The sequence below is a fragment of the Hordeum vulgare genome, chromosome 3H (assembly GCF_904849725.1).
Source record: "Hordeum vulgare subsp. vulgare chromosome 3H, MorexV3_pseudomolecules_assembly, whole genome shotgun sequence".
Classification (NCBI taxonomy): Eukaryota; Viridiplantae; Streptophyta; class Magnoliopsida; order Poales; family Poaceae; genus Hordeum; species Hordeum vulgare.
In genome coordinates, this window is record NC_058520.1 from 297,835,950 (window position 1) to 297,850,842 (window position 14,893).

The 14,893-nt window shown below is 43.4% G+C and overlaps 1 long non-coding RNA gene across 1 annotated transcript; it reads left to right on the forward strand.

The window, feature by feature from the left end:
• The first annotated feature begins 10,901 nt into the window (after positions 1-10,901).
• On the forward strand, positions 10,902-14,610 carry LOC123443686. The gene is made up of 2 exons (XR_006630782.1): positions 10,902-11,240; positions 14,343-14,610. It is a non-coding gene; the product is annotated as an uncharacterized LOC123443686 (long non-coding RNA).
• The last annotated feature ends 283 nt before the right edge of the window (positions 14,611-14,893 follow it).

Below are 14,893 nucleotides of genomic sequence, written 5' to 3' on the forward strand. Positions count from 1 at the left end.
TTCCATGTGTTAACATGGGTTCCTTGTTATATCACCATATTAATGCTATTTAATTTAATGCACCTATATACTTGGTAAAAGGTGGAAGGCTTGGCCTTTCTAGCCTGGTGTTTTGTTTTACCTTTGCCCCCTTAGTTTCGGCTACCGGTGTTATGTTCCATAACTGAGCGCTCGTAACACGATCGGGGTTGTTATGGGGACCCCCTTGATAATTCGTTTTAGATTAAAGCTGGTCTGGCAAGGCCCAACATTGGTTCTACATTTGCCCAACATAATAATTTTGTTAACACTAAACTGCATAGGGAGTTAGGGCTACCCGAGGAGTAATTTTACATAAACAGGGGGGCCAGTGCTGATGGTGTTGGTCCCAAACGATCTTCCTGCGGGGCCACCATGAGGAAACTCGAGGTTTGGCACTCGTAGCTAGTTCCATCCGTCGTGTCCTGAGAACTAGATATGCGGCTCCTATCAGGTACGTCGACAAGTCGGGCGGCCTTGCTGGATTAGTTTTACCATTGACGAGATATCTTATGCATCGGGATTCCGGTGATGCTTTGGGTAATCTCAGAGTTGAGGTTTTCCACTAAGTAGTCCAACGAGATCACGAGTGTCGTGATCGAGGATTTCTATGCGGCTTGTCGTAATTTGTGATGGACTAGTTGGAGCACCCCTGCAGGGTTAAATCTTTTGGAAAGTCGTGCCCGCGGTTATGTGGCAACGTGGAAACTTTGTTTAACACTGGTTCTAGATAACTTGAAGTTAACTTAATTAAAATATGCCAACTGTGTGCGTAACCGTGATTGTCTCTTTCGTGAGTTCCTTTTCTGATCGAGGACACGGTGGGGTTATGTCTGACGCAGGTAGGTGTTCAGGATCATTCATTTGATCATCAGTAGTTCACGTCCGCCATGCGTAGAACTTCCCTCTCTTATTTCTTTTACTCGTAAGTTTAGCCGCCAAATATATGCATAGCCGTTGCTGCAACCTCACCACTTAACCATACCTCACCCATTAAGCTTTGTTAGTCTTGATACCTTTGGAAATGAGATTGCTAAGTCCCTGTGGCTCACAGATTACTACAACACCAATTGCAGGTACAGGTAAAGGTTATTGACGCGAGCACATTGATTGTTCATTTGGAGTTGCTTCTTCTTCTTCTTCTTCTTCATCGATCTAGGATGGGTTCCAGGCCGGCAGCCCGAGATAGCAAGGATGGACGTAGTTCTTCTTTTCTCGTTTGTTTTCGTCCGTAGACGGAGCCTGCTCTTATTCTTGATGATTATGTATTGTACTGTTGTGACTCTGATGTAGCTTGTGGCGAGTGTAAGCCAATTCTATATATATCTCATCTTTTCAGTATATGTACTTGTAACGATATCCATTCTTACGACATGACGAGATGCGCTTCTATCCCTGACGAGGCCTTCGTGCCAAATCGAGGATAGGGTCACATATTGGGCGTGACATGGCATCTCCCGGTGGGCCTTCAGAACACTTTTGATGGTCCCGGCACTTTGCCGGTGGTGCCCGAAACATTTCTGGCATCGAAAAACCATCCATCCTATATATCAATCTTTACCTCCGGACCATTCCGGAGCTCCTTGTGACATTCGGGATCTCATCCGGGACTCAAACTACCTTCGGTAACCTCGTACAACAATTCCCTATAACCCTAGCGTCATCGAACCTTAAGTGTGTAGACCCTACGGGTTCGAGAGGCATGCACACATGACCGAGACACCTCTCCGGCCAATAACCATCAGCAGGGTCTGGATACCCATGGTATCTCCCACATGTTCCACGATGATCTCATCAGATGAACCACAATGTCAAGGATTCAATCAATCATGTATACAATTCCCTTTGTCTGTCAGTATAGAACTTGCTCGTGATTCGATCGTAGGTATACTTATACCTTGTTCAATCTCGTTACCGGTAAGTTTCTTTACTCGTTCCGTAGCACACCATCCCGTGACTAACTACTTAGTGACATTGAGCTCATTATGATGATGTTCTACCAAGTGGGCCCCGAGATACCTCTCCGTCACACAGAGTGACAAATCCCGATCTCGATTCGTACCAACCCAATAGACACTTTTGGAAATACCCGTAGTGCACCTTTATAGTCACCCAGTTACGTTCTAATGTTTGATACACCCAAAGCGCTCCTACGGTATCCGGGAGTTGCACAATCTCACGGTCGAAGAAAAGACACTTGACATTAGAAAAGCTTTAGCATACGAACAACACGATCTATTGCTATGCTTAGGATTGGGTCTTGTCCATCACATCATTCTCCTAATGATGTGATCCCGTTATCAATGACATCCAATGTCCATGATCAGGAAACCATGATCATCTATTCTCAACGAGCTAGCCAACTAGAGGCTTGCTAGGGACATATTATGATCTATTTATTCATACATGTATTACTGTTTCCTGTTAATAAAATTATAGCATGAACAATAGACGATTATCATGAACAAGGAAATATGATAATAACCATTTTATTATTGCCTCTAGGGAATATTTCCAACAACCCCGACACGCATGCCCCACCTATCGGTGGCGAGTCTCTCCTTCTCTCTCCTTGCTCTGCCGCTGACCGCACGGGCCCGCGCGTCAGGTTTAGACGTGACGGCGCGCGCACACGTGGGCTGCTGGCTGGCTAACTAGCAGGTTGGACAGTTGGGCCAGCCCAACCACTAGCCGAGCTAGGCCAAGGTTAAGCCCTTTTCATTTTTCTTTTTTTTTTTTATTCTAAATGATTTTATGAAATTTAAATATTTTCCACCACAATTCTTCTAAAAATGTGTATAATTTATTAGTGTTGTTGCACTAATTATTGTAAAAGCTTTCATACATGGCTTTGATTAAAATGCCTAGTTTAAATATTTTAGCCTGTGTTAATTAGGTTTTAAAAATACCTTTTTGGATCAAAACGAGAGACAAACATTTTTAAAACTATAATAAAGATTTATCAGAATAGGTTAACATGTTTAAAGTGAGTTTGTGCTTTGTTTTTGAATGAGCTTCTTATTTTTTTATTACTGTTATTACGACGATAGATTCCAGGTCGACGAAGGACTTGGACCCGAAGACCCAGCAAAACCGAGCTATCAGGAACAGTAGTACAAGGAACCTATGTTCTGCCAGAACTGCCAGCCCCAGCACATGCCAACCCCAAGCCAGCGATCAATCCGCCCACAGCAGTGGGGTCAAGCCCAACATTCCAGGGCCGATTACCTGCTTTGGATGAGGTCGGACTGCACACTACTCCAAGCAGTGCCCCAACAAGAAGCCCGATGCACCGCACCACAATGGTCCTAATCAAGGACAAGGTCATGGAGCACCAAGCAGGAACCAGGCTCCCTGCAACCAGCAGTATCACAGTAGGGGACGTGTGAATCACATCTCCGCAGAAGAAGCCTAGGAGGACCCGGACTGCATTCTGGGTACATTCCTCGTCAACTCCACCCCGACAACAGTATTGTTTGATTGTGGTGCTTCGCATTCTTTTGTCACCCAAAAGTTTGCTAAAAATGGGGTTTGAAGCCTACCCTCCTTAGTGGACAAATGGCAGTACATACCTCGGGAGCAGTGCTAAGGACCAACCTAGGATGTAGAGGAGTTGGGATCAACATCAATGGGATACGCTTCATAGCAGATCTCACCGTCCTTAAGTCACAAGGCTTGCTCGTGATCCTTGGTATGGATTGGTTGGCCAGGCACCAAAGCATACTGGACTGCGTCAAGAGAGCTATTACCATGACAAGTGACCAAGGGGTCAAAGTCAAGTATGTCCCTGAACCTACCTCCACTCAAATCCCTCGGGTTAATTGCCTTTCGGAAGAAGAGTTGGACCGAGTACCAATAGTCTGTGAATACTCGGACGTCTTTCCTGATGAGCTGCCTTGGATGCCTCCTGACCGAGACATCGAGTTCATCATTAAGATCATGCCCGGGTCAAGGCCTATCTATAAGAAGCCCTATAGGATTGATCCGAAGAGCTAGCAGAGTTGAAGAAGCAGTTGGATGAGCAACTCAGGAAGGGATTCATCTATCCGAGTGCATCACCTTGGGGATCACCTGTTCAATTCGTGTCCAAGAAGGATGGGACTATTAGGCTCTGCGTCGATTACAGATCCCTCAGTGAAGTCACGATAAAGAACAAGTACCCACTCCCCAAGATTGAGGACCTATTTGACCAATTAAATGGTGCCAAGGTATTTTCCAAGATCGACCTCAAATCTGGATATTACCTACTGAAGATCCGACCCGAGGACATACCTAAGACGACATTTGTGACCCAGTACGGTCTATATGAGTGCAAAATCATGTCATTTGGGTTGACCAATGCCCCAACATACTTCACGTACCTCATGAATAATGTCTTCATGGAATACCTGGATAAGTTTGTTGTCGTCTTCATCGATGACATATTAATCTTCTCCAAGTCCGAAGAAAAACATGAGCAACACTTCAGGCTAGTGTTGGAAAAACTTCGAGAGCACCAACTTTATGTCAAGTTTAGCAAATGCAAATTCTGGCTGCAGGAGTTGGATTCTTGGGTCATACCAAGACGGCAAACGGATTGGGAGTCGATCCTTCCAAGATTACCACGGTAACCAAGTGGGAGTCACCAATCGATGTGAAGGAAGTCAGAAGCTTCCTCAGACTCGTGGGATACTACTACAAGTTCATGGAAGGGTTCTCCAGCATCTCCCGACCAATGACTCAGCTCTTGAAGAAGGGCAAGAAGTTCGAATGGATGCCAGAGTGTGAAGAAAGCTTCCAGGAACTGAAGAAGAGGTTGACCACCACCCCGGTACTGGCTACTCCAGATATCAACAAGGAGTTTGTGATATACTCTGATGCCTCCAGAATCGGGCTCGGTGGCGTCCTAATGCAAGACGGCAGGGTCATGGCTTACCTGTCACAGCCACTATGCCCGAATGACCTCAGCATTCAATGCCACGCTGGTAAGGCCAATGTGCTGGCCGATGCCTTGAGCCGGAAGGCCTGCACCTTGAACTCTATAATCAAGGAAAGGCTACCCGCCCTATATGACGAGTTGGAGAGCTTCGGGTTGGATCTGGTTGAACCAGGATTCCTAGCTAACCTCGAAGTTGAACCCACTCTGGAAGACGACATTAAAGAGGCCCAGAAGGGACACAAGAGAAACGAAGGCGTCAAGAAGAAGATCTAGGAAGGCAAGGCCCCAGAATTCTATGTGGATGAACAAGGAGTTGTGTGGTTTGGGAAACGTTTATGCGTACCCAACAAGGTTGAACTCAAGAATTTAATCTTGCAAGAAGCCCACGAAATACCCTACTCAATTCAGCCCGGTGGGACCAAGATGTATCAAAAACTTAGGGTAAGATTCTGGTGGCACGGAATGAAGAGGGAAATAGCTTCCTATATCGCCAAGTGCGATGTGTGCCGGCGTGTCAAGGCTGAGCACCAGCGACTTGCTGGGCTGCTACAACCTCTCCAGGTGCGTGAATGGAAGTGGAACTGAGTGGGCGTTGACTTTGCCACGGGTCTACCTAGGTCCAGCAGAGGCCATGAATCCATATGGATCATTGTCGACCATCTAACCAAGGTCTCTCACTTCATCCCAATCAGCACCACTTATGGTGGTGACAAGCTGGCTAGTCTCTACATTGAGCGTATTGTGAGCCTCCATGGAGTTCCCAAGGAAATTGTATCCGACTGAGGCACGCAGTTCACTTTGAGATTCTGGAAGAAGTTCCAAGAAGCTTTGGGAACCAAGCTCTCTTTTAGCATTGCCTTCCACCCACAGATGGGTAGACAAGTGGAGCGAGTGAATCAGATACTCGAGGATATGATCCGCACTTGTGTCTTAGCACATGGGACCAAATGGGAAGACTGTCTGCCATACCCTGAGTTCTCATACAACAATACCTATCAGTCCAGTCTCCAGATGGCCCCATTTGAAGTGTTATACGGACGGTAGTGCCGCTCCCCGCTCAACTGGTCCGAAACTGGTGAAGGATTGATTTTCGGGCGAGACGTTCTTCATGAAGCAGAAGACAAGGTACAACTTGTCAGGGAACACCTGAAAGCGTCCAAGTCGCGACAGAAGAGCTATGCGGATTCTCACCGCAGAGAAGTGGAGTTCAACCCCGGAGACCAGGTGTCCCTTCGCGTCACACCTCTTAAGGGAACTAAGCGTTTCCACGTCAAGGGGAAACTTGCTCCAAGGTTCATTGGACCTTTTAAGATCACGACAAGGCGTGGAGAAGTTGCTTACCAGTTGGAGCTACCTCCGGAACTTTCAGGTGTGCACAACGTTTTTCACGTGTCACAACTTCGGAAGTGCCTTCAAGCGCCAAACCGTACAAATCTTTATAAGGACATTGACCATCAAGCCATTGACCTTCAACCCGACCTCAGTTATCGTGAGAGGCCGATCTGCATCTTGGAGGAAGCCGAGGATTGTACGAGGAGCCACACCATCAAGTACTTCAAGGTTCAGTGGAGCAACCACACTGAAGCAAAAGCAACATGGGAGCGTGAAGACTATCTCCGATTTGAATTTCCGTACATTTTTAGAACCTAGCTTAGGAATCTCGGGGACAAGATTCTTGTAAGGGGGATAGGTATGTCACGCCCTATTTTTACCTTATTTCAACTGTAGTCTCTTCAAAACCTGAGTTTATTAAAACTATTTAAGCAAGTGCTATGAGTGCCATTGTTTGTGTTTATGTTTGAATGAGTGGATCCAAAAACAATATTTTTATAACATGATATTTACAAAAAGATCCTTTTCTCATTTTTTATTATTTCAAAAACCTTGCTTTGGGTTTGCTTACAAGTCCCTAACTCCAAAGGAGTGCCTTCACCCAAAGATTGTATTCTGATTTTGGCACTATTATAACTCTCCAAAATCATAAAACAATTATGTTATAAAATATTTTTCTATTTTATTTCCATGTCCTTTTCTGAGGCAAGAAATGATATTTCTGAATGGAAAAATATTTTCTACCTTAGAAAAATCTGAGAAAAATTGGAGATATTGAGAGGACATATATTTTTCCATACATAGGATTTACTACCCGTGTTTATGTTCAAAATATTTGAGCAAATCCTCAAAAACCTATTCTGTCTGTTTTGACCTTTTGAAATATCTCCAAAGGCAATATATTCAATGAATTCTCAAAAAATTCTAGCATGCTTCCCAAGCTATATTTGTTGGTCATGCCAAGTTTCACCTCCTTCCAAGATGGTTTGGTTCACCAAATATTCCTAAAATCTTCCGTGTCCAGAATCAAGTTGTAGCAACTCTACATAGCAAAGTTTATCCATATGGCCTGAAACTTTGCAGGAGTGCTCAACACCCCAAATGAGGAGACCCTGCTAAAAATTGGATTTGTGGGGATTAATTTACCAACATTCTCTTTTAAAAGGACACAACTGCCCATTTGGGGGTGTTTTCATGTTTACACTGTCAAACTTGTCCAATGGAGCTCAAATTTCGTGGAGCATGCTACTTTTGCCTAAAACCCAATCCTTTTAACTTTCACCATCAGTGGTGGAGGTTAACTACCCCAAACACATACCAAACACCTTTTGCCACTATGGTCAAACAACACTTAACACACTCTACACCCACTCCCTTCCCACTAAACTCTTAGTGCAAGCTGCCAGCACCACTCCTTAACTGCACACGAGTGCCCCCTCTCTGGTTCCAAGCAGGTAAGCCAAAATCCCCAATTTAGTCTCAGAGTCAAGGCTGACAGCTTCTCTTCTAGCACTTCCTTTGACCATAAGTGAGTCCCTCGGCTCCCAAACGGCAGATAGGGCCAAAGCACCCCAGAGCGCGCCAGCGTGCCGTGGCATGCCAAATCTGCGCTCTGGGCATGCTACAGTGCGCACCCAAGGAAAAGGAGGCCAGCCCCGGCCGGTTCTCACCTCCCCTCGATGTCCCTCCGCGTCTCCAACAAACCTCCTTACTCGGGCAGCCCTAGGGCCCCTTCTCCCCCTCTCTGCAGACCCATGCGACGCGTGCCCGCACGCGCCAGATTTTGCCAGAAGTGCACGGCCCCGTAGCACGCGCGCACTGAGCCTCCTCTCTCTCTCATTGAGCGTTCGGGTTCTCAAATCATGTCCGTGAAACCGTGGTATCGACCCCGAGCCCTCTCTCCCTCTTTTGTAGCCGCGGTGAAACCACCGGCGCTCCCCCGCTCGATGCACTGTTGCTGGCCTATAAATAGGCTCTCCGCCTTCACTCCAGCACCTCACACCACTCCTCCAGACCATCAATCGAGGCCCTAGCCACTCCATTCGATCAGAGAGAGCTCCGGTAGTCGAGATCGACCGAGGCCCCGCCGCTTCGGAGCTCCGTCGATCTTGGGCTACAGGCCAGCTCTCGTGCTCCTCTCACCTCCTCCGTGACCGTAGAGAGCACAGTAAGCCTCCCCACCTCTTCTCCGAGCATTTCCCTGCCTGTAACACCCAACTCCACCACCACCTGTATCACCTCCGCCGAGGTCACCTCATCGCCGGTGACCCAGGGCCTCCCCGTCGTTCTTTCGACCACTAGCAGGTAGGCGACGATGCCATGGTGTCGTTCCCGCCGTCACCTTGCCTCAAGGGCATCGGAATCGCCGCCGGCGTGCCTGCCCTCCCCTCTATCCAAAGGAGGAAGACAACCCCGACACACATGCCCCACCCGTCGGTGGCCAGTCTCACCCCCTCTCTCCTCTCTCTACCGCTGACCGCACGGGCCCGCGCGTCAGGTTTAAAACTGATGACACGTGCGCACCTGGGCTGCTGGCTGGCTAATTGGCCGGTTGGCCAGTTGGGCCGGCCTAGCCACTGGTCGAGCCAGGCCAGGGTTAAGCCTTTTTCTTTTATTTCCATTCTAAATGATTTTTGTAAAATTAAATATTTAATCAAATTTAAATATTTTTCCACCACAATTCTTCTAAAAATTTGTATAATTTATTAGTGTTGTTGCACTATTTTTTGTAAAAACTTTTATACATGGCTTTGATTAAAATGCCCAGTTTAAATATTTTAGCCCGTGTTAATTTGGTTTTAAAAATACCTTTTTGCATTAAAACCAGAGACAAACATTTTTAAAACTACAATAAAGATTTATCAGAATAGGTTAACGTTTTTGAAGTGATTTTGTGCTCTGTTTTCGAATGACCTTCTTATATTTTTATTACTATTATTACGACTATAGATTCCGCGTTCGACGAAGGACTTGGACCTGAAGACCCCGGATACCTAGCTCATCAAGGCAAGAAGCCCTTTGACCATGTCTAATAAAATACTTCTATGCATGTCACATTAGCTACTCTACTCCGATGCATATAGTTAAGAATGATCGGTGCCCCCGGCATGGTGCTTCTGATAGCTCCGCTGGAGCACAAGTATTGAGCATGACCCTATCATATATGAGGGTCACGCTGATAACATGTGGACAAGTAGACAGTAGTTCTACACATAGAAAGAGCATGTGCATGATGATGGTAACACAAAGTTTATATCAAAAGTTTTACGAAAACCCCGTCGGGTGCCACTAATGCCCGAGGGTGATGATGTTGAGTTAGGTGACCACTTGAGGAAGAGGGGTGCACCAAGAATATTTTGTGTGTGAGTGGTTTTGGAAATGGGATTAGATTTATTATGTGTCGACCGTCCCAACCTTACATGTGCGACCACGATACCCCTTTATGGGACGGGGTTTTGTTGATTACTTTGGTTGGTGCTAGCAAAGAGGCCACATTACTAGTGGCGGGAGTGATATGTGGTCACTCTCGTGATGGGGTCGTACCAGGTAGGTCGACTATGCCATTTTTACATGTTTCGGCACTACAAGAAAAACGCTCAATTATGACCAAAAATAATGACAGTGGTTTAATTGGCCATTGATCCATGACCAAAATTCTGAAATTAGTCATGGCAACTCTAATAGTGTCCAAAGCCCATAACGTTATGACCTTTTACGTCCATTAGGTCATGATCCTATTGCACAAAATGGTCATTAAGCTGTGTAGAAGTATTTATGATCATATTTCAATGCTACTATGACCAAATATAAGATCATAAACATATGTGTGGAGGTGACTGGGCGACACCTCATCAAATTTTCCTATGTGTCATGTATAGAGAGCAAAAATTTGTTTTACATGTATATGGATGAAGTAAATGATATTAAATAAATACCAATAAATTATAATTATTCATTTTAATATCCTAAATATTTTAGAAAATACAATATAATTACCAAAATGAAATATATGAGCCCATGCTAATCTCATAATTTGTAGACCTTATTCAGATTTTTTTTGAAAGGTAGTATAGGGTACCTTAACTTGGTGTTTGAGACAATAAAAACATAAACATGACCTCATGCCTCATTTTAACAACTATTGTAAAAGTTCAGGTAAGAAGTTTGGAGATATAAAAAGTTTTCAACACATTATGTTGAATTTTTTTTCAATGGCAACCCACATGCAATTTGTATAGAAATAGAGAGGTGGGAACCCTTTCGAGATACATATCTTATTTTCTTATTTTTAAAGTCAAATATGTTTGCCTTGTTAGATATATGTTCGTTCAGTGATACAAGGGTGACGCGCCTTGTCGATTGGCCGCACAAGTGCTCTTTTGCACCGCGTGTTCATAAGAAAATACACCTAAGCTTATAGTATGTGTGCCTGAAAATACAAGGAAACCACGTCCCATCGACAAGTACAATGATGTGGATATACAGTTGAACCACGTCTTTTTTGGAATCAAAAAATATAACTAGAGAAAACAATATGGATCTTTATTTCCTAAATACAATATCTATACGGACTTGAGTAGACCCATTAAATGAATAGGATATAAAGTCCCTTCCCCACACACGTAACCCTAACCCTATCTCCAGAGTCCACACCCATCCCCCTTGACTCCCCTCCCACGTCTCCTGCCGCCAGCCTTCCTTCCCCTCAACAGACCCCCTGTGCTCTCGTCTGCCACGACAGGACCCTGCGTCCCTTCTCCACCTCTCCCTTCAACTTCCCACGCACGATCCCCTGTGCCCCAAGGAGAACGATGACAAGGCGGCGACAATCATCACCGGGATCTGTCGCCCGCGCCGCCGCAAGAAGATCTACCATGCTGTCTCCATTCCGGGATCTGTCGCTCGCGCCGCCGCGTGCCTGCCCTCTTTGCCGCCGCCGTCGTCCATTGCCGCGGACGCCTCCTCCTCACTGGTGAGATGGTACGGCCTCCCCTTACTCCTATCTATTACAACTCTAATCCGTGCTCCTCCGGATGCCAAGTTTCAGCTTTCGTTCCTATCTATGGGGTGTAGAAAGAATTTAGGTTTGCGATTGTGTGGGTGGCTTGCACAGGGAGATCTAGAAATAAGCTTTCCTGCACAGAGAGACTTATAAAAGCTTTTTGACACTACAAGCTTTTGTATTGTGGGAGAGAGAGAGAGTAGAAAGGTAGTTTAGGTCCATGGGTCGGGAAGGGAACTTGTAGGAAAAAATGGATACGCTTATATTAGTATTTCAAGTCTGCCCAATACATACTGTTCCTGATATTTTGGATACTCCAACTCTCCCACTAAACACACCAGGCCTCTCGAACATGCAGTTTCCCAGTCAAACCTATCTTCTTCTGATTGTCCTTGACAGAGGCAAGAATTTGTTGGGATTAGAATATTCTATGGTAGTAAATAGGACAAAATGTAGTTAATCCCAAGAAGTTTCTTGCCAGAATTTCAGATCATGAAAACGGGACAATGCATGCTATGCGGTTACAGCAACAGTATACATCCGTTGACTAGCGTTACCCCACATCAGAGAAGAAGCCTCCGAGCTCGTGCTTGTCAACTCCATGTCGATTGCTTGAAGCATCCCTGTTTTCTGCTTTCTGCTTATGAATTGCAGTACTACATATAAGTGATGTATTACATCAAGATGACATATATCTGATTTTCCATATTCTACATGAGATGGCTTCTGTATGTTCTAATGGATGATGCCTTGTTTTGTGCTGGCTTATTGCATGCTACACTGGTCCAACAATTAGTGTATTGATTCCATATCAGCATAGCTTCCGAATTCATATATTTACTTCAGTATATCAGGAAATAAGTGACCTTTCCCAAATAATGCAGTTGAGGGGACTTATGAATGTTACTTTCCGAAAAGCGAGAAGGAGGATTATTGATATATGCACGGGACCATGGAATGATTCATGTCGTTCATCAATCAATGTTAGGCTCTGTATTATCCAAGATATTAGTACTTGGATGTGTTCTTTTTTCATGGATGTCTTGCCCATCCTAATAGAGACCAATAAACAAAGTACATATTTATTACGAGAACATGTTTCCATTTTAATCCTCATATTTGATCTTATCTCTAAACTCAGATTCTTATGATTGTAGTCTACAGTCTAATATTTCCAGCACTGCTACACTTTATACCTTCTCAAGCATACTATGATTTTTCTTTTGAGCTTATTTTATTTTGCAAATAGAACCATTAGCTTGTAGGATAATTTTATGATTGTAGTCTACAGTCTTATTTTATTTTTTCCAACATGAATCAGTGTGTCACATTAACAGGATAATTTTGTTGCATCTAATCATGAATACAAATCATATTATAGATACATGTCAGCCACAGTCACAAATTGAAATGATAATATTTATTTTGCACATCCAAAGCATGAGAAGTAATGTACATAACAGTTCACAACGACAATGAACGATATATTGTTCAACTTGCAAGGATAAGCTCCAGTTTTGAATATCCGAAACACATCACAGCTCATGTGAAGTCTTGCAACTACCAAAATGCTACTTTGTTGACAACACAATCATGAGTTCTAAAGTCTACCTCTAAGTCAAAAAAGACACTCCCAAGGTCAGAACCACCATCTATAATTCTCGCTTTCATGGTTGTTGGAACTGGTGTCGCCACCACCAGCACGAGCATTATTGGTGCAAAGGTTAGTTTGTTGATGGCCTGCTCACTCGTATCTCCACTGGAGTTGTCATTGGCACCACCAATTGCACCCAAATCACCATGAACAGTGTTGCCATCAATGGCTTGGTGTCCAGTATGAAATGAATTAGTTGTCCCCTACATCATAGCATTTATTTAGACATACCAGGAGAGCTTATGAAGTAGTATCATTAAAAGCAAAATAAATAAATAGCAATAGCTTCTCAGTTTATGGTCGCACTAAACCATCAGATACAAAATATGAATAATTGTACTGCCACATGTCCTTTTGTGAATAAACCATCAACACATTCAATTTGGACATATTTGACCAACAACTTAAGTAGCCATTTTAACTCAGAGATGATCAAAATAATAGTAAACACCTAAACTCATAGATTTTTGGGCAGATTTGGCAAACTTAAGTACTCCCTCTGTCCCAAAATAAGTGATTCAAAAATGATTCAATTTTGTACTAACTTTAGTATAAAGTAGAGTCACTTTTGAGTCACTTATTTTGGGTCGGAGGGAGTATATTATAAGCAACAGAAATAATAGAGAAAAGATGTCATCTTGTGGACAGGAAATTTGGATTGGCATTAAAGAACAAATAAGTTAATGGTAACATTTAACATGCATCATGTTTGCAAAAAGGAATGCTTATGTCAGTACAGAGAACCACAACTTCAAATGCTAAGATATCAAGGTTGCAACATATCAGACATGCACTATAATGAGAAGGTTATGGGCAAAGAAACCCCACTCTTATTTACTTATAGGAAATCGTTTACTTACATGTGGTTGGAAACTTTCTCCTGGTTGTAGCTCCGGTGGTAGTTCTTTTCCCATCTCCATTAAAATGGTGTATGAAAAAATTATGCAACATTACAATAGTTAATTTCTCAGCCACTAATTCGAAATAACAGTGCTAAAGTTGTACGAGTGCTAAAGTTGGAACCTTGTGATGTCAATCCGGTGGGTTCCTTCATAACAGTACATATTTTTTTACATACATGTACCAAGCTAAGGCTATTTTGCAAAATCTGCGATGTCACTTGACACCATAAAGATGTATGTAGCGTGGCCACTACTACTGATTTCTGTCCTGAACAAATCGATTGCTGATTTCTAGTAGTATTTATGTAATAGAAGATGAGAGAAATTATATTTACGTGGTGTTGACACCTTAATCTTGCATCTATGTAACAGAAGATGAGAGAAATTATATAACTTTTACGCTCAATACACTACCACTGTTGGAGGATGAAATAGTTCTAATTTATTTATTACTTGTACATTATAATATTTAATTATTTTGTATGCTTTTTTATGTTTGATTATTTGAATTACCAGGATGATCAGAAGCACCCATAAGAAGTAGAGGACATGACAGGAGGAGGGAACAGGAAGCTTTGTTTATCATTGATGTTATGTGTGATCAACAAAAACTTGTGCTTCTCATCCAATCTTTGTCAAACTATGTTGATGTGTGATTATGCATTTGTTGGGCCTTGAACCTTTATGTGTAGAGGAGTCGATGGATGACGTATTGTAATTCATGTGATGTGCTACTGAAATGAAATATATACAACTAATTTGCAGTCTTGTACTTGCTGTTTAATGGGTTTATCCTGAGATATACATGCTTTTGGCAAAATAATGTATCATCCTAAACAATTTAGACATTTTTAATAATAGAATAGTATTGGTGGAGGCCCATGTCGCTAGATTATTGCATTGGGTTGTGTAATGTATGATGATTCCATTTGGTCACTAGCAATGCCATGTCAGCACAGCCACGTCAGATCCTACGTGGCTCACAGAAATGGGTAATGACCAATCTGAAATTTTGGTCAATAGAGATCTACGACCAACATTTGAGAAAGGTCAAGTTTGTTCATTCT